The sequence below is a fragment of the Triticum aestivum genome, chromosome 1D (genome assembly GCF_018294505.1).
Source record: "Triticum aestivum cultivar Chinese Spring chromosome 1D, IWGSC CS RefSeq v2.1, whole genome shotgun sequence".
NCBI classification, from domain to species: Eukaryota; Viridiplantae; Streptophyta; class Magnoliopsida; order Poales; family Poaceae; genus Triticum; species Triticum aestivum.
The window spans coordinates 173,594,388-173,614,221 of NC_057796.1; positions in this window are offsets into that span (position 1 = coordinate 173,594,388).

Below are 19,834 nucleotides of genomic sequence, written 5' to 3' on the forward strand. Positions count from 1 at the left end.
ATGGCGGGCGTGAGACATGCGTCCACGTCATTGATACAGAGTGAAATTTAAATGCATAAAATAAAAGTAGAATCAAACATTGCAGGTACTTTATTTCTAGAACTCTTACATTTACATAAAAGGTCTGTTAATTACATCTCCGAAGAGAAAACCCCTGATTAAGAATTCCAACATATCTATTACATAGGATAAAGTCACATGCCTATTACAATATGCTACAAGAGAAATCCTCTTCGCGGTCGATGACGAACTCCTGCTTGGTGAGCTTGAAGTTTGGTCCCATGCAAGTACTCCTCTTCGATTTTATGTGTCATGTTTGGGAATATATTTCCTAGCATGCAACCATTTGTATGTGTTCAACCTCATTTATATGCGGAATGCAGGTTGATTTTGGCTAGGCATATTTTTATCCTACGTTTGGCATATAGGATATGTATATATTTTTCTTTGGGAATTTCATATGACATCTTTGGTTTCGGTGGCATGGATATATGTGACATGCCAGTTTTAATAAGTTTTGCATCATCACATTACTACTATCACCGCGCGACACTGATGTGGTCCCATGTGTAGCGTAATGGACTGAAGCTTTCTGACACAATATTGATGCTTTTTATGGTGCATGTGATGTGTGCCATATTTTGTTGACTCTGAGTCCGCCCAGTATCAAGCCTGACCTGATTGGAGTTTGCTTATAATATTTTTGTTTGTTTAAAGCATGTGTGGGCTACATGGAATATGCCTTATCATATATTTTCTATGAACTTTGTATTCAAATGTGGATGTGGAGTGAACCTATTTTTTATTAAGTTCTGCTTTACCTGTATTACTACTAACACCGGGTAGCACGAAGATAATGCCCGCGTGCAGCGTAACCAAGCAAAGGTTTGTGGACCCATTATGGTATTGCATGAGTCATATCATATCTATCATTTTTGTTTATGTTTGTACCTTACATGGTATTAGCACTAACTCCACATAGCGTCATTTCATTGGCGCTCGTGTGTAGCATAACCGAAGTAAAGGGAGTTTGTGATATCCATTTGTGATGATGCTAATAGTTTAGGCTCTTATAGCATTGGAGCATTTCATGACATATTTTATTTGACTTTGGCCAAAATATGTGGCCCGAATGTTTTGTTTAATTTTCTCTCACTTGTATTACTACTAGCACCGCGTAGCATTAAGATAATGCCCGCGTGTAGCGTAACCAAGTAATATTGGTTTTTATGATGCAACATGTTTTATAATTCATCTTGCATGATTTTGATTTTTGGGTGTGTAACATGAACACATTTTTTAATCAAGTTTTCCCATGCTCGTATTACTACTAACACTACGTGGCATTAAGATAATGCCCGCGTGCAGCGTAACCAAGTGAGCGAATATATTTTTATGCTCCTGTTTGTATTACAACTATGACACATAATGCCCGTAGCGCAACCAAACAAGAGATTATCATTAGTTCAGTTTAGCACGTTCGTAATTTCAATCCAACTTAGTCATATCCATTTTTTCTGATGACCAAATTAAGGCATTTTTATGAGATTTTCGTGCCTATGATACTCTCTTGATTCGTATCCGCGTATAGGGACCAAACCAAGAAACGAGACGATCGTCCTGGCCTGTATCGCTAAGGGGACCGAATCAAGAAGGAGATCATTAGGACAAAGCATATGCAACATGCAGAAGGAACAAGCATGCTCCTTGGCTCGTACCGCGATGGCCGAACCAAGGACAAAATCTTTTATGTAGATTAAACATGCACTTTGGTTTGTACCACAATGGCCGAACCGAAGACAATATATTTAGGGAGATGAAACATGCTTCTTAATTTGTGCCATGATGTCCGAACCGAAGACAAAAATTTGGAGTGGATAACATAAATTCTTTGGTTTGTACCGTGATGGCCGAACCAAAGATAAAAGTTTAAGATGGATGTAACACACTCCTTAGTCTGTACCGCAATGGCCGGACTAAGGGCACAAATTTTGGGAGAGGAGAAAGAAGAAAGCTCCCTGGACTGTACCATAATGGCCAAACCAGGGGCTAGAAAAGAGACATGAGTCTCACCTTCTCACCTCCTGCACGCCTGCCTCCTTCTCTCCTTTTGTGCTATTGTGTGTGTATGATTTTTGGCAGAGAAAAGGGACGAACTCAGGGCCAACCTTGGAGCAGTCAGATCGCCTGGTATTTATAGGGCCGGGGAGGAGGAGGGCTCGTTGGCTGTAGCACGCGAGCACCCACCCACGTCCTGATCATGTGATCGTGTGAGATCATGCGTGGGAGTGGGGCTGCTCTTTTCCTTTTCTTATTTGTTTAATCATTAATTATCCGGCAATGTCCCATCAGTCAATATGGGCTTAATTAGGCCACCATCTGTCAATGTCTGGGCTCTTGCTCTAATTGTTCAGGGCCAAATACATGTACGCATGTACACATATTGCATGATGCTTCGATAATATCCGCGTCGTCTTTGACGGTGAAATTTTAGATCAGTATTGGTCGGCGACGGTGCGCGTACATATAAACTATGTATTCTCCATTTTTCATAGGAGAAAAGTTGATGAATGTTTGTTTGTTTCGTCATATTTTATAATTGTCGATTTAATGCGTGCATTATCGATATTCAAAAATATATCATATGCATATTTTTATTAGTCCTTAATGTGAGCGGTTGATTATATTTTTTTAATTCATTATTTTTTTCAAAAATGAAATTTTGCCATTTTGCATTTATATTTTATGTTGTTTACTCCTTTATTTTATCTTGGTCAAAATCCATGTCAACAGCCGTCGTCTCCGCCTCTCGGCCGTCTCCTCGTCCGGCCTCCCCGAGCTCCCTTGCGCCCTCCCATCCACTTCACCGTCTTCCCCTCCCTCCGGCGAGCCTCCCAAGCTCTCCACCTCGCCTCCCCGTCGCCGGAGCACCTCGCCCCAAACAAAATGACCGCCGGAGCCGCCTCTGTTCTCCCCTTCACCGTGGTCGCTCTGCTCCTCTCCGGCATCTCCTCTGCGAGAGGATGGATGCGGCAGGCCACGCCGAGCCTGCTGGTGGCCTCCGTTTGGCCGGAGATGGCCGGAGTTGCCGGGGCCGACGCCGGCAGCGCCCCTTCCTCTGCTCCTCCTCTGCTTCGGTCGGGCCAGAGAGAGGAGGAAGACAACGACTCGCCAGGCCCCCCCACCTACGCGCGGCCCCCACCGGTTAGCCTAACTGCGCGTTGACCCCGCCCTTGCCACGTGGTAAGTTGAAGCGTATTCCTCTGAATACGTTTTCCCTTGTCCGAAAACATACTCTTGCATTGCTTCAGACCGAAATACGTTTTCTCTTCCGGAAGGTGTATTTCTCTCTATTGCGGCCAAGAATGCACTTTCACTATTCCGAAAGCGTGTTTCCTGAAATCCGTTTTTGTCTTATCCACTCAGGGACCCATTGGTGATAAAAACTTTCACAGATTGGTCCCTGATCTTCTACAGCTCATAACTCCGCAATCGTAACTCAGTTTGAGGTGATTCCAAAGCCTACTTCTTCGTCTCGTGGGGATCTTTCTGTTGATATCATTTTCACTATGGTTTGACATACTGGAAATGACCACTTTGCCCTTGCCCGTAATAAGCCCCTTTGGGAGAGAAACCGTTCCGGCGATTCCTTCCGCGATCGTTCCGCACATCTTCCCGGAGTCTTCGTCACCCCCAGGCAAGCCACAACCACCATTTGCATGACAGCCATGTAGTAGCTTTGGTTTTCAACTTGAATCTTTAATAACCGTATGTTTGTTTTGCTACTATTGTATTTATTTCCGTTATGCTCATGGATCGGTGACTACCGTCATGCTATGTTTTCTTGCACTCTGTCATGATGTTCTACCTGCTAGTATTACTTTCATATTGGTCATGCTTGATAGTAGTACATGTTGGGTTGGTCATGTTCTTCGGTGCATGACTAACGTCGGTTACCGAGTACCGTTAATATGTATTGTTCCTTTGTTGTTAGTTGGTTAAGTGTTTACTCGGTAATGTATTTGATGTGTTCTTGCATGGTATTTATTGTTGATGCTAGTGGTCATGTTATGCTATGAGTAGTGTTGTACTTGTGATATTCATGCTCGCCATTATGCCATGCTTAGTTGGATATGATTCATTGTTGATATGGTTGTCGCACCCCATGCTTATATCATGCTCATGCATTGTAATTGCATCATGTTATTTTATCATGGCTCAGCATATTGCATTCAAGTTTAACCGGATTAAATTAAAATTGAACAACTATTGGCTGAGTCAAGGTGCCACCATATCGAGCTGACCAGTGCAACCACGCTTGCCTTTATGGGAAGGTCCTAACTGGGTCTATTGTCATGCCTCTCGCCGGTGCCTCCAATGAGGGAAGGTTATGGGCGCGCGCTACCCTGATCAGGTAGGCGGACATAAGCCTTGTGTGCCCCTTGTTGTTGTTATGATACCTTGTCCCCGTTTGGGACCGTTTATGTTTTGCCATGACGGTGGTCGTTGATGCCTTTGGTAGGCACGGGGCCACCCATGACTTAGCCCAAAGGGGAGTTAGTCGGAGTGGCCGGGAGAGTGTCATGGCAGTAGGACGGTTTTGTTGGAACGCCGTTGGTCCACCCGAATGGGAGTGTGAGGCCATGGGTTCCGTGGTGTGGGTACATTGTGCTAACCTCTGCAGAGTGTGTATTAAATCTATCGATAGCCGCGCCGCGGATAAGGGCCCAGTTCGTAGTTGGTCACACTGTGGGTCAACAGTAATAATAATAACTTGATTAATAATAACCCTGGTTCGATGATGAGACTGAGATTGGTTGTGATCGTGAAATGATCACCGTGGTATCGAGGATACCGAGTTGATGGATATTTGTGGTTGTGATCGTGAGATGATCACCGTGGTATCGAGGATACCGAGTTGATGGAAATTTGTGTTGTTATCCGAGAGTCAATGGTGAAGATCAAGCTCGTTGTGGTCATGTAATTATTACTACGGTATTGTTAATACCAAGCTTGATTGGATCCTGAGATGATCGTTGGATGTCCGTGTTGGTTACGAGGTAACCCGAACAGAGTAAGTTGGTGCATGATAACATCATCATGTTGCATGATAGTGTCATCATGTTTATATGTTCATGCCATGCTCGTATCGTTCTAGCCGTATCATGTTGTTCATGCCATGCTCGTATCGTTCTAGTTGTATCATGTTGTTCATGCCATGTTGTTCTGATAGTATCATGTTAATCCTTGTTAATCTATAATTGCCATGCTGTTGTCTGTCTTGATTGCTTTGGTTGCTGTGAGCTTGCAAGTACATTCAATGTACTGACCTGGCGTGTCATGCCAGTTTGAAGGTCATGCCGGATTTGATTGCTTGTTTGTCGTGGATTCCTTGTTTCTGAGCTAGGATAAGCGTTCCAGCCAGAGTCCCTGCGGAGTGGAGTTCATCACCGTCGTCGTTGTTCCGCTGCTAGAGTTATTCCGCTGCATCGTGTTGTTCTGCTGCTTGCATGGAGCAACCGTGGAAGGCATAGTGTCGCCGTGCCGATGTAATCCCCTTGTACCCATATAGCTTGTAATAAAGAGCTGATTTGTTCTATGCTAAGCAGTGTCGTATTTTAGAAGACTTCTCCTTGATCTTTGGGCTGGAATACGGGGCGTTCCGGTTTCTCTGAGCCGGGGTGCCCCACAGGGCTAAGGCCGCCGCAGCGGAACGGACAGCTATTGTGCCGCTCTCGCCAGTTGCTATCCCCGAGGCAGATGTTGCTGTCGCCACCTGAGAAGCAACAATGGCCGTTTGGGCTGCCTTGGCCGCCCGGTCGCAGATTGCGGCCATGCTCATGCACCTTGTTAGCACGCGCATGGCGGTTGCGACCGCGCTCTCGCCGGAGTGGGCCGCCGAAGTTGCCCTCATGACACGGGTCCACGTCCCCACCTTTCACCGGCGACGATTTGACAGCGAAACGATATTTGGGGAGCGGGTTGTGTGCTTGACACGCCGACTGTGGACTGTAGCCGACGCACCTTCTCGCGTAAGCCATAGTCGTACTATACACCGATGGTGCTCTAGGATATTTTGTATTGCATCTCACGCAGTTGGTGATAATAAACTATGTTGGATCTACTTGGATTTTCATCTTGATTTGAATTACATAATGGGGTCGCAACAACAATGGATGGTGTTTGAATTGCTAGACCTTTTATCTGCAGTGAACATGCAACTATATGTGTGTCGTAAAAAAATTGGAATTACTCAGGGTTCGTTTGGAAATTTTATACATTAAATTGGTTTTCTAGACATTTCAGGTGCACAATTCAAAATTAAAGCACATGCTCTGGTGCACCAACATGGGTTGTAAAATGATATATGTGTCCATGGGTTAATGCTTATGTCCCATGCAAGAAATGGGGATGAATTTCGAACACCACGTCACCCTCTCCGGCAAATGTTGAGGTACTTGCTTTTGTAATTCTAGTAAATCAAAAACCCGTCTGAAATTCATGAACCTTGGTTGCTATCATGGAATGGCATCAACATGCTGGGGCAAAACATATTGTCCCATTTGGGGCAGGTTGTGGTATAAGCTTCTCACAAACCAGAGCTTCTCACAAGAAGCCTCATGGTTCGGTTAGGGAAACATATCACCTATGTGGACAAAATGATATTTGTCGCCTCTTCTTCCTTTCAATATTTTTCCTGGTGTCAACATAGAACAACAGGAGTGTGGTGTTAAATTGGATTTTTTTCGAGGATCGTTTGGACATTTTTATACGTTAATTGAGTTTTCTAGGCATTTATGTGCATATTTAAAAATTGAACTACATGCACACGCTCTAGTCCATAAAAACAGGTTGCAAAATCAAATGTTTTTCCTTGGTTACAAGATTAGGTCACATGCAAGAAATGAGAACGAATGTCAAACACCTTGGCACTGTCGCTCGGCCGCTAACAATGAGATACATGGTTTTAAAATTCTAGTAAATCGAAAACTCGTCTAAAATTCATGAAACTTGACATGATATTAGGAACGGCAACGACATGCCGTGGTAAAAATATTGTCCCATTTGGGGCAGGTGTGGGTATAAGCTTCTCGCAAACCAGAGCTTCTCTCACAACAAGCCTGATGGTTTTGGAAGGGTACGTGCCACCTTGGGGGACAAAACGATATCTGTTGCCTCTTCTTACTTTCAAAAATTTTCTCGTGTCAACATAGAACACGATTGTTGTGTCAATTTTTGTGATTTTCGGGGTTCACTTGGACATTTTTATACATCAACTGAGTTTTCTATGCATTCATGTGCATAATTCAAATTTGAACTAGAGGCACATGCTCTAATACATATAAATTAGTTGAAAATTAAAATATGTGTCCTTGGTTGCATGCTTAGGTCCCATGCAAGAAATGGGAATGAATGTCAAACACCCTGCCACTGTCACTCGGCCGCAAACATTGAGATACCTGGTTTTTAAATTCTAGTAAATCCAAAGCTCGTCTGATATGAAACTTGGCATGCTATCATGGAGCGGCATCAACATGCCATGGTAAATTTTTTGTCCCATTTGGGGCAGGTTTGGGGATATGCTTTTCACAAACCAGAGCTTCTCACAACAAGCCTGATGGTTTCGGTAGGGAACGTCCCACCTTTGGGGACGAAACGATATGCATTGCCTCTTATTGCTTTCAAAAAAATTCTCGTGTCAGCATAGAACAACAGGAGTGTTGTGTCAATTTTTGGGATTTTTGGGGTTCGTTTGGACATTTTTATGCATTAATTGAGTTTTCAATGCATTTATGTGCATAATTCAAATTTGAACTACATGCACATGCTCTAATGCATATAAATTGGTTGAAAATTGAAATATGTGTCCTTGGTTGCATGCTTAGGTGCCATGCAAGAAATGGGAATGAATGTCAAACAACCTGCCACCGTCACTCGGCCGCAAACATTGAGATACCTGATTTTTAAATTATAGTAAATCCAAAACTCGTCTGAATTTCATGAAACTTGGCATGCTACCATGGAGCGGCATCAACATGCCGTGGTAAAAAATTTGTCCCATTTGGGGCAGGTTTGAGTATATGCTTCTCACAAACCAGAGCTTCTCAGAACAAGCATGATGGTTTCGGTTGGGAACGTCCCACCTTTGGGGACGAGACGATATCCATTCCCTCTTATTGCTTTCCAAAAATTTATCATGTCAACATAGAACAACAGGAGTGTTGTGTCAATTTTTGGGATTTTTCGGGGCTCGTTTGGACATTTTTATGCATTAATTGAGTTTTCAATGCATTTATGTGCATAACTCAAATTTGAACTACATGCAGATGCTCTAATGCATATAAATTGGTTGAAAATTCAAATCTGTGTCCTTGGTTGCATGCTTAGGTCCCATGCAAGAAATGGGAATGAATGTCAAACACCCTGCCACCATCACTTGGCCGCAAACATTGAGATACCTGGTTTTTAAATTCTAGTAAATCCAAACTCGTCTGAAATTCATGAAACTTGGTATGCTAGCATCAACATGCCGTGGTAAACATTTTGTCCCATTTGGGGTAGGTTTGGGTATAAGTTTCTCACAAACCAGAGCTTCTCACAACAAGCCTGATGGTTTCGGTAGGGAACGTGCCACCTTTGGGGACGAAACGATATCGGCTGCCTCTTATTGCTTTCAAAAGTTTTCTAGTGTCCACATAGAACAACAGGAGTGTTGTGTTAAATTTTGGAATTTTTCGGGGTTCGTTTGGACATTTTTATACATTAACTGGGTTTTCTATGAATTTTATGTGCATAATTCAAATTTGAACTACATGCACATGCTCTAGTGCATATAAATTGGTTGAAAAATCAAATATTTGTCCTTGGGTGCATGCTTAGGTCCCATGCAAGAAATGGGAATGAATTTCAAACACCATGGCACCATTGATTGCCGGCAAAACATTGAGATACTTTGCTTTTAAATTCTAGCAAATCCAAAACGCGTCTGAAATTCATGAAACTTGGCATGCTATCATGGAATGGCACCCGACATGCTGTGGTATTTTTCATGTCCATTTTGATAGAAGGCGCCCTCGAATAACAGCCAACAAAGGCATTGTGAAACAAATAGCTGCCACTCTAACATCGCAAAAGTTTGGATAATCCAAATCGTGTGCGTTATGTTAACCATTCACATGACGCCACGTGTCTTCATTTTAATGGCTATAGGAGGTGTCGTGCAGACAGCTGCTTGACTAAACGGGAGGCATGCGAGCGCAGTCCGGTGCACAGGCTGACCGAGAGGCGTGCAAGCCGTCCTCCAATGCGCAGGCTCACCGGGAAGCGTGCAAGCTGTACGCTGCGCAGGCTCACTGGGAAGCGAGCCCTTTGACTTCCATGGCCGCCCGCCTTCCTCTCCATTAATGGCGCCCGAGCCGCTGCTTAATACGGGCGGCCTTACTGTTCGCTTCCCATTCCCCTCACTCCTGTAGACCTCCACCAACACCATGGCCCAGAAGGATCATCTGCCACTAGTCTTCAAGTTTGGTGAAGTCGACTCCGAGCCGGAGGAGATAGAAAATAAGGAGGAATGGGGCCTCATGGACATGGCCCAGAACGAGCTGGCCGTGGTGGTTGCTACCCCCGCTCCCGTCCCAGCTCCCATCCCCGCGCGCGCGCCAGCGACCATCCCCGTAGCATTGACGGGCTGGTCGCTGAGCACTATCGTATAGCTGGAAGCCGCAGGCGTCAGTGAGGTCTCTGCGGATCCGCGCGAGCTCGTGTACAGGCCAACGCTAGCGCCCGTGCCTGTGCCTGTGCCCGTGCGCGCCCCTCCACCCACTGCGGCGCCGGTCCCGTGCGTTTGCTGCAACCGCCGCTCCCGTGCCCATGCGCGCCCCCCCTAAGCAGCATGGGACACCGCGTCGACCGCTACCTCTCAGCGCCGCCAGCTGCCGTCCTCCCGCGCCTGTTACCTCTTGAGCATGCGTTGGTTTTCCCTTGAAGAGGAAAGGGTGATGCAGCAAAGTAGCGTAAGCATTTCCCTCAGTTTTGAGAACCAACATATCAATTCAGTAGGAGACAACACACAAGTCACCTAGTACCTGCACAAACAATCAAGAACCTTGCAACCAACGCGATAAAGGGGTTGTCAATCCCTTCACGGTCACTCGCAAAAGTGATATCTAATAGAGATAGTAAAGTAAATATTTTTGGTATTTTTGTTGTATAGATTGGAAAGTAAAGATTGCAAAATAGTAAACGAGATGCGACGTAAATAAAAGAGATGCAATATAATAAGAAAGAGACCCGGGGGCCATAGGTTTCACTAGTGGCTTCTCTCAAGATAGCATGTATTACGGTGGGTGAACAAATTACTGCCGAGCAATTGATAGAAAAGCGCATAGTTATGAAGATATCTAAGGCAATGATCATGAATATAGGCATCACGTCCGTGTCAAGTAGACCGAAATGATTCTGCATCTACTACTATTACTCCACACATCGACCGCTATCTAGCATGCATCTAGAGTATTAAGTTCATAAGAACAGAGTAATGCATTAAGCAAGATGACATGATGTAGAGGGATAAGCTCAAGCAATATGATATAAACCCCATCTTTTTATCCTCGATGGGAACAATAAAATACGTGCCTTGCTGCCTCTACTGTCACTGGGAAAGGACACCACAAGATTGAACCCAAAGCTAAGCACTTCTCCCATTGCAAGAAAGATCAATCTAGTAGGCCAAACTAAACCAATAATTCGAAGAGACTTGCAAAGATATCAAATCATGCATATAAGAATTCATAGAAGAGCCAAATAATATTCATAGATAATCTTGTTCATAAATCCACAATTCATCGGATCTCGACAAACACACCGCAAAAGAGTATTTCATCGAATAGATCTCCAAGAACATCGAGGAGAACTTTGTATTGAGAATCAAAGAGAGAGAAGAAGCCATCTAGCTAATAACTATGGACCCGAAGGTCTGTGGTAAACTACTCACGCTTCATCAGAGAGGCAATGGTGTTGATATAGAAGCCCCCTGTGATCGATTTCCCCTCCGGCAGATCGCCGGAAAAGGCCCCAAGATGGGATCTCACAGGTACAGAAGGTTGCGACGGTGGAAAAGTGGTTTCGTGGCTCCCCCTGATGTTTCTAGGGTATAAGAGTATATATAGGCGAAAGAAGTACGTCGGTGGAGCTACGAGGGGCCCACGAGGGTGGGGGCGCGCCCTCCTGCCTCGTGGCCGCCTCGTGGCGTTCCAGACTTCGACTCCAAGTTTTCTGGATTGCTTTCGGTTCAAGAAAGATCATCGCGAAGGTTTCATTCCGTTTGGACTCCATTTGGTATTCCTTTTCTGCGAAACTCTAAAATAGGCATAAAAACAGAAATTGGCACTGGGCCTCCGGTTAATAGGTTAGTCCCAAAAATAATATAAAAGAGCATATTAAAGCCCATTAAACATCCAAAACAGATAATATAATAGCATGGAACAATAAAAAATTATAGATACGTTGGAGACGTATCAAGCATCCCCAAGCTTAATTCCTGCTCGTCCTCGAGTAGGTAAATGATAAAAACAGAATTTTTGATGTGGAATGCTACCTAACAGAATTATCAATGTAATTTTCTTTATTTTGGCATGAATGTTCAGATCCGAAAGATTCAATACAAAAGTTTAATATTGACATAAAAAATAATAATACTTCAATCATACTAACAAAGTAATCATGTCTTCTCAAAATAACATGGCCAAAGAAAGTTCATCCCTACAAAATCATATAGTTTGGCTATGCTCCATCTTCGTCACACAAAATATTCAAATCATGCACAACCCCGATGACAAGCCAAGCAATTGTTTCATACTTTAGTATTATCAAACTTTTTCAACTTTCACGCAATACATGAGCGTGAGCCATGGACATAGCACTATAGGTGGAATAGAGTGGTGGTTGTGGAGAAGACAAAAAGGAGAAAGATGGTCTCACATCAACTACGCGTATTAATGGGCTATGGAGATGCCGATCAATAGATATCAATGTGAGTGAGTAGGGATTGCCATGCAACGGATGCACTAGAGCTATAAATGTATGAAAGCTCAACAAAAGAAACTAAGTGGGTGTGCATACAACTTGCTTTCTCACGAAGACCTAGGGCATTTCGACGAAGCCCATTGTTGGAATATACAAGCCAAGTTCTATAACGAAAATTCCCAGTAGTATATGAAAGTGACAAAATAAGAGACTCTCTATCATGAAGATCATGGTGCTACTTTGAAGCACAAATGTGGAAAAAGGATAGTAGCATTGTCCCTTGTCTCTTTTTTTGTTTGGCTTCTTTGGCCTCTTTTTTTTCATTGGCTTCTTTGGCCTCTCTTTTTTTCCTCACATGGGACAATGCTCTAATAATGATGATCATCACACTTCTATTTATTTACAACTCAAGGATTACAAGTCGATACTTAGAACAAAATATGACTCTATATGCGTGCCTTCGGCGGTGTACCGGGATGTGCAATGAATCAAGAGTGACATGTATGAAAAATTATGAATGGTGGCTTTGCCAAAAATACGATGTCGACTACATGATCATGCAAGGCAATATGACAATGATGGAGCGTGTCATAATAGGCGGAACGGTGGAAAGTTGCATGGCAATATATCTCGGAAAGGCTATGGAAATGCCATGATAGGTAGTGGCTGTTTTGAGGAAGGTTTATGGTGGGTGTATGATACCGGCGAAAAGTGCGTGGTATTAGAGAGGCTAGCAATGGTGGAAGGAAGATAGTGCGTATAATCCATGGACTCAACATTAGTCATAAAGAACTCATATACTTATTGCAAAAATCTACAAGTTATCAAAGCAAAGTATTACGCGCATGCTCCTAGGGGGATAGATTGATAGGAAAAGAGCATCGCTCGTCCCCGACCGCCACTCATAAGGAAGACAATCAATAAATAAATTATGCTCTGACTTCATGACATAACGGTTCACCATACGTGCATGCTACGGGAATCACAAACTTTAACACAAGTATCTCTCAAATTCACAACTACTCAACTAGCATGACTCTAATATCACCATCTTCATATCTCAAAACAATTATCAAGCATCAAACTTCTCATAGTATTCAACACAATCATAAGAAAGTTTTTACTAATCTTGCATACCAAGCATATTAGGATTATTTAAGCAAATTACCATGCTATTTAAGACTCTCAAAATAATCTAAGTGAAGCATGAGAGATCAATAGTTTCTATAAAACGAATCCACCACCGTGCTCTAAAAGATATAAGTGAAGTACTAGAGCAAAACTATATAACTCAAAAGATATAAGTGAAGCACATAGAGTATTCTAATAATTTCCGAATCATGTGTGTTTCTCTCAAAATGTGTGTACAGCAAGGATGATTGTGGTAAACTAAAAAGAAAAGACTCAAATAATACAAGACGCTCCAAGCAAAACACATATCATGTGGTGAATAAAAATATAGCTCCAAATAAAGTTACCAATGGAAGTAGACGAAAGAGGGGATGCCTTCCGGGGCATCCCCAAGCTTTGGCTTTTTGGTGTACTTAGATTATCTTGGGGTGCCATGGGCATCCCCAAGCTTAGGCTCTTGCCACTCCTTGTTCCATAATCCATCAAATCTTTCACCCAAAACTTGAAAACTTCACAACACAAAACTTAACAGAAAATCTCGTGAGCTCCGTTAGCGAAAGAAAACAAAAGATCACTTCGAGGTACTGTAATGAACTCATTCTTTATTTATGTTGGTGTTAAACCTACTGTATTACAACTTATATATGGTTTATAAACTATTTTACTAGCCATAGATTCATCAAAATAAGCAAACAACACACGGAAAACAGAATCTGTCAAAAACAGAACAGTCTGTAGTAATCTGTAACTAACGCAAACTTCTGGAACTCCAAATCATCAGCCAAAATAGGACGACCTAGAAAATTTGTTTATTGATCAGAAGCAATTGGAATCAATATTTTATCACGTTCTGGTGATTTTTAACAATTATTTTCGTGAACAGAAAGTTTCTGGAAATTACAGCAAGATCAAATAACTATCATCCAAGAAGATCCTATAGTTTAACTTGGCACAAACACTAATTAAAACATAAAAACACATCTAACCAGAGGCTAGATCAAATATTTATTCCTAAACAGAAGCAAAAAGCAAAAAACTAAAAATAAAATTGGGTTGCCTCCCAACAAGCGCTATCGTTTAACGCCCCTAGCTAGGCATAAAAGCAAGGATAGATCTAGGTAGTGCCATCTTTGGTAGGCAATCCATAAGTGGCTCTCATGATAGACTCATATGGTAACTTTATTTTATTCCTAGGGAAGTGTTCCATGCCTTTCTTTAATGGAAATTGGAATCTAATATTCCCTTCCTTCATATCAATAATTGGACCAATCGTTTTAAGGAAAGGTCTACCAAGAATAATAGGACATGAAGGATTGCAATCTATGTCAAGAACGATAAAATCTACAGGCACATAGTTCCTATTTGCAACAATAAGAACATAATTAATTCTTCCCATAGGTTTTTTAACAGTGGAATCCGCAAGGTGCAAGTTTAAAGAGCAATCATCAAAATCACGAAAACCTAGCAAATCACATAAAGTCTTTGGAATCATAGAAACACTAGCACCCAAATCACACAAAGCATAGCATTCATGATCTTTAATTTTAATTTTAATAGTAGGTTCCCACTCATCATAGAGTTTTCTAGGGATAGAAACTTCCAACTCAAGCTTTTCTTCATAAGATTGCATCAAAGCATCAACGATATGTTTGGTAAAAGCTTTATTTTGACTATAAGCGTGAGGAGAATTTAGCACGGATTGCAAAAAGGAAATACAATCTATCAAAGAGCAATTATCATAATTAAATTCCTTGAAATCCAAAATAGTGGGTTTATTAACATCTAATGTTTTGATTTCTTCAATCCCACTTTTATCAATTTTAGCATCAAGATCTAAAAACTCCGAATTTTTTGAACGCCTTCTAGGTAAAGGTGGATCATATTCAGTCCCATCATTATCAAGATTCATATTGCAAAACAAAGATTTAATAGGGGACACATCAATAACTTTTAGATCTTCATCTTTATTTTCATAGAAATTTGAAGAACACGCTTTCATAAAGCAATCTTTCTTAGCACGCATCCTAGCGGTTCTTTCTTTGCACTCATCAATGGAAATTCTCATGGATTTGAGAGACTCATTGATATCATGCTTAGGAGGAATAGATCTAAGTTTTAAAGAATCAACATCAAGAGAAATTCTATCAACGTTCCTAGCCAATTCATCAACTTTAAGCAATTTCTCTTCAAGCAAAGAATTGAAATTCTTTTGTGAATTCATAAACTCTTTAACACTAGTCTCAAATTCAGAGGGCATCTTATTAAAATTTCCATAAGGATTGTTGTAGGAATTACCATAATTATTAGAGAAATTGCTAGGATAAGGCCTAGGATTGAAGTTTCCTCTATACGCGTTGTTACCAAAATTATTCCTACCAACAAAATTCACATCCAAAGATTCATTATATTCTCAATCAAAGTAGACAAGGGCATATCATTAGGATCAGAAGAAACACTCTTACTAGCAAATAATTTCATAAGTTCATCCATCTTTCCACTCAAAACATTGATTTCTTCTATCGCATGCACTTTTTTATTAGTAGATCTTTCAGTGTGCCATTGAGAATAATTAACCATAATATTATCTAGGAGTTTAGTAGCTTCTCCTAAAGTGATTTCCATAAAAGTGCCTCCCGCGGCCGAATCTAAAAGATTTCTAGAAGCAAAATTCAATCCGGCATAAAAATTCTGTATAATCATCCACAAATTCAAACCATGAGTAGGGCAATTACGTATCATTAATTTCATCCTCTCCCAAGCTTGTGCAACATGTTCATGATCAAGTTGCTTGAAATTCATAATGTCGTTTCTAAGAGAGATGATCTTAGCGGGAGGAAAATGCTTAGAGATAAAAGCATCTTTGCACTTATTCCAAGAATCAATACTATTTTTAGGCAAAGACGAAAACCAAGCTTTAGCACGACCTCTAAGCGAAAAAGGAAATAGCTTCAATTTAACAATATCATTATCAACATCTTTCTTATTTTGCATATCACACAAATCAACGAAGCTATTTAGATGAGTAGCGGCATCTTCACTAGGAAGGCCGGCGAATTTATCTTTCATGACAAGATTCAACAAAGCAGCATTGATTTCACAAGATTCAGTATCGGTAAGAGGAGCAATCGGAGTGCTAAGGAAATCATTATTGTTGGTATTGGTAAAGTCACATAATTTGGTATTATCTTGAGCCATCGTGACAAACAAGCAATCCAACACACGAGCAAACAAAAAACAAGCGAAAAAGAGGCGAACGAAAAAGAGAGGGCGAATAAAACGGCAAGGGTGAAGTGGGGGAGGGGAAAACGAGAGGCAAATGGCAAATAATGTAATGCGGGAGATAAGGGTTTGTGATGGGTACTTGGTATGTTGACTTTTGCGTAGACCTCCCCGGCAACGGCGCCAGAAATGGCTCGTTGTCGGGAGTCCAAATCTTGACTTGACTTTGCGTAAGCCTCCCCGGTAACGGCGCCAGAAATCCTTCTTGCTACCTCTTGACCACTGCGTTGGTTTTCCCTTGAAGAGGAAAGGGTGATGCAGCAAAGTAGCGTAAGTATTTCCCTCAGTTTTTGAGAACCAAGGTATCAATCCAGTAGGAGGCTACACGCGAGTCCCTCGCACCTACACAAAACAAATAAATCCTCACAACCAACGCGATAAGGGGTTGTCAATCCCTACACGGTCACTTAAGAGAGTGAGATCTGATAGATATGATAGGATCATATTTTTGGTATTTTTATGATAAAGATGCAAAGTAAAATAAAAGCAACGGAAATTACGAAGTGTTGGAAGATTAATATGATGAAGATAGACCCGGGGCCCATAGGTTTCACTAGTGGCTTCTCTCAAGAGCATAAGTATTTTACGGTGGGTGAAAAATTACTGTTGAGCAATTGACAGAATTGAGCATAGTTATGAGAATATCTAGGTATGATCATGTATATAGGCATCACGTCCGAGACAAGTAGACCGACTCCTGCCTGCATCTACTACTATTACTACACACATCGACCGTTAGCCAGCATGCATCTAGAGTATTAAGTTCATAAGAACAGAGTAACGCCTTAAGTAAGATGACATGATGTAGAGGGATAAATTCATGCAATATGATAAAAAAACCCATCTTGTTATCCTCGATGGCAACAATACAATACGTGCCTTGCTGCCCCTACTATCACTGGGAAAGGACACCGCAAGATTGAACCCAAAGATAAGCACTTCTCCCATTGCAAGAAAGATCAATCAAGTAGGCCAAACCAAACTGATAATTCGAAGAGACTTGCAAAGATAACCAATCATACATAAAAGAATTCAGAAGATTCAAATATTTTTCATAGATAAACTTGATCATAAACCCACAATTCATCGGTCTCAACAAACACACCGCAAAAGAAGATTACATCGAATAGATCTCCACGAGAGAGGGGGAGAACATTGTATTGAGATCCAAAAAGAGAGAAGAAGCCATCTAGCTAATAACTATGGACCCAAAGGTCTGAGGTAAACTACTTACACTTCATTGGAGAGGCTATGGTGTTGATGTAGAAGCCCTCCGTGATCGATGCCCCCTCCGGCGGAGCTCCGGAACAGGCCCCAAGATGGGATCTCGTGGGTACAGAAGGTTGCGGCGGTGGAATTAGGTTTTTGGCTCCGTATCTGATCGTTTGGGGGTACGTAGGTATATATAGGAGGAAGGAGTACGTCGGTGGAGCAATGTGGGGCCCACGAGGGTGGAGGGCGCGCCTGGGGGGGTAGGCGTGCCCCCCTACCTCGTGGCTTCCTGGTAGCTTCCTTGACGTAGGGTCCAAGTCTCCTGGATCATGTTTGTTCTGAAAATCATGTTCCCGAAGGTTTCATTCCGTTTGGACTCCGTTTGATATCTTTTTCTGCGAAACTTTAAAATAGGCAAAAAACAGCAATTCTGGGCTGGGCCTCCGGTTAATAGGTTAGTCAAAAATAATATAAAAGTGAATAATAAAGCCCAATAATGTCCAAAACAGAAGATAATATAGCATGGAGCAATCAAAAATTATAGATACGTTGGAGACGTATCAGTAATCATGGAAGACTATATGATAGTTGAGTATGTGGGATTTGCTAAATCAAAGCTCTTACATATACCCTTCCCGAAAATAAGATGAATTGCAATTGTTTGATGACTGAGAACTGTTTGTTAGTTTTCAAGAAAGTTTATGATCTATGCTTTAACATGTGAATAGCTTGTTACTTGATCGTGACAAGCTTTATGATATGAGCTACTGTTATGACATATAATGATGCTAGAAAAGATGATTGAAATTATCATTGATCAAACTTGTGCACCTGCTAGCATTCACACTTCAGAAATTATTTCTTTTATCATTTACCTACTCGAGGACGAGCGGGAATTAAGCTTGGGGATGCTGATACGTCTCCAACGTATCTATAATTTATGAAGTATTCATGCTATTATATTATCCTTCTAGGATGTTTTATATGCATTTATATGCTATTTTATATGATTTTTTGGAGTAACTATTAACCTAGAGCCCGGTGCCGGTTTCTGTTTTTTCCTTGTTTTTGAGTATCGCAGAAAAGGAAAACCAAACGGAGTCCAATTTGACCTGAAACTTGACGGAGCTTATTTTTGGACTAGAAGAAGGCCATGGAGTAAAAGAGTTGGGCCAGAAGAGTCCCGGGCTGCCCACGAGGGTGGGAGGCGCGCCCACCCCCCATGGGCGCGCCCCCTACCTCGTGGACAGCCCGGAGACCCCCCCTGACTTGTTCCCGACGCCAAAACCTCTTATATATATAGAAACCCCAAAACATAACATAGATCGGGAGTTCCGCCGCCGCAAGCCTCTGTAGCCACCGAAAACCAATCTAGACCCGTTCCGGCACCCTGCCGGAGGGGGAAATCCCTCTCCGGTGTCCATCTTCATCACCCCGGCGCTCTCCATGACGAGGAGGGAGTAGTTCAACCTCGGGGCTGAGGGTATGTACCAGTAGCTATGTGTTTGATCTCTCTCTCTCTCGTGTTCTTGATTTGGCACGATCTTGATGTATCGCGAGCTTTGCTATTATAGTTGGATCTTATCATGTTTCTCCCCCTCTACTCTCTTGTAATGGATTGAGTTTTCCCTTTGAAGTTATCTTATCGGACTGAGTGTTTAAGGATTTGAGAACACTTGATGTATGTCTTGCATGTGCTTATCTGTGGTGACAATGGGATATTCACGTGATCTACTTGATGTATGTTTTGGTGATCAACTTGCGGGTTCCGTAACATTGTGAACTTATGCATAGGGGTTGGCACATGTTTTCGTCTTGACTCCCCGATAGAAACTTTGGGGCACTCTTTGAAGTTCTTTGTGTTGGTTGAATAGATGAATCTGAGACTGTGTGATGCATATCGTATAATCATACCCATGGATACTTGAGGTGACATTGGAGTATCTAGGTGACATTAGGGTTTTGGTTGATTTGTGTCTTAAGGTGTTATTCTAGTATGAACTCTTGAATAGATCGATCCGAAAGAATAACTTTGAGGTGGTTTCGTACCCTACAATAATCTCTTCGTTTGTTCTCCTCTATTAGTGACATTGGAGTGACTCTTTGTTGCATGTTGAGGGATAATTATATGATCGAATTATGTTATTATTGTTGAGAGAACTTGCACTAGTGAAAGTATGAACCCTAG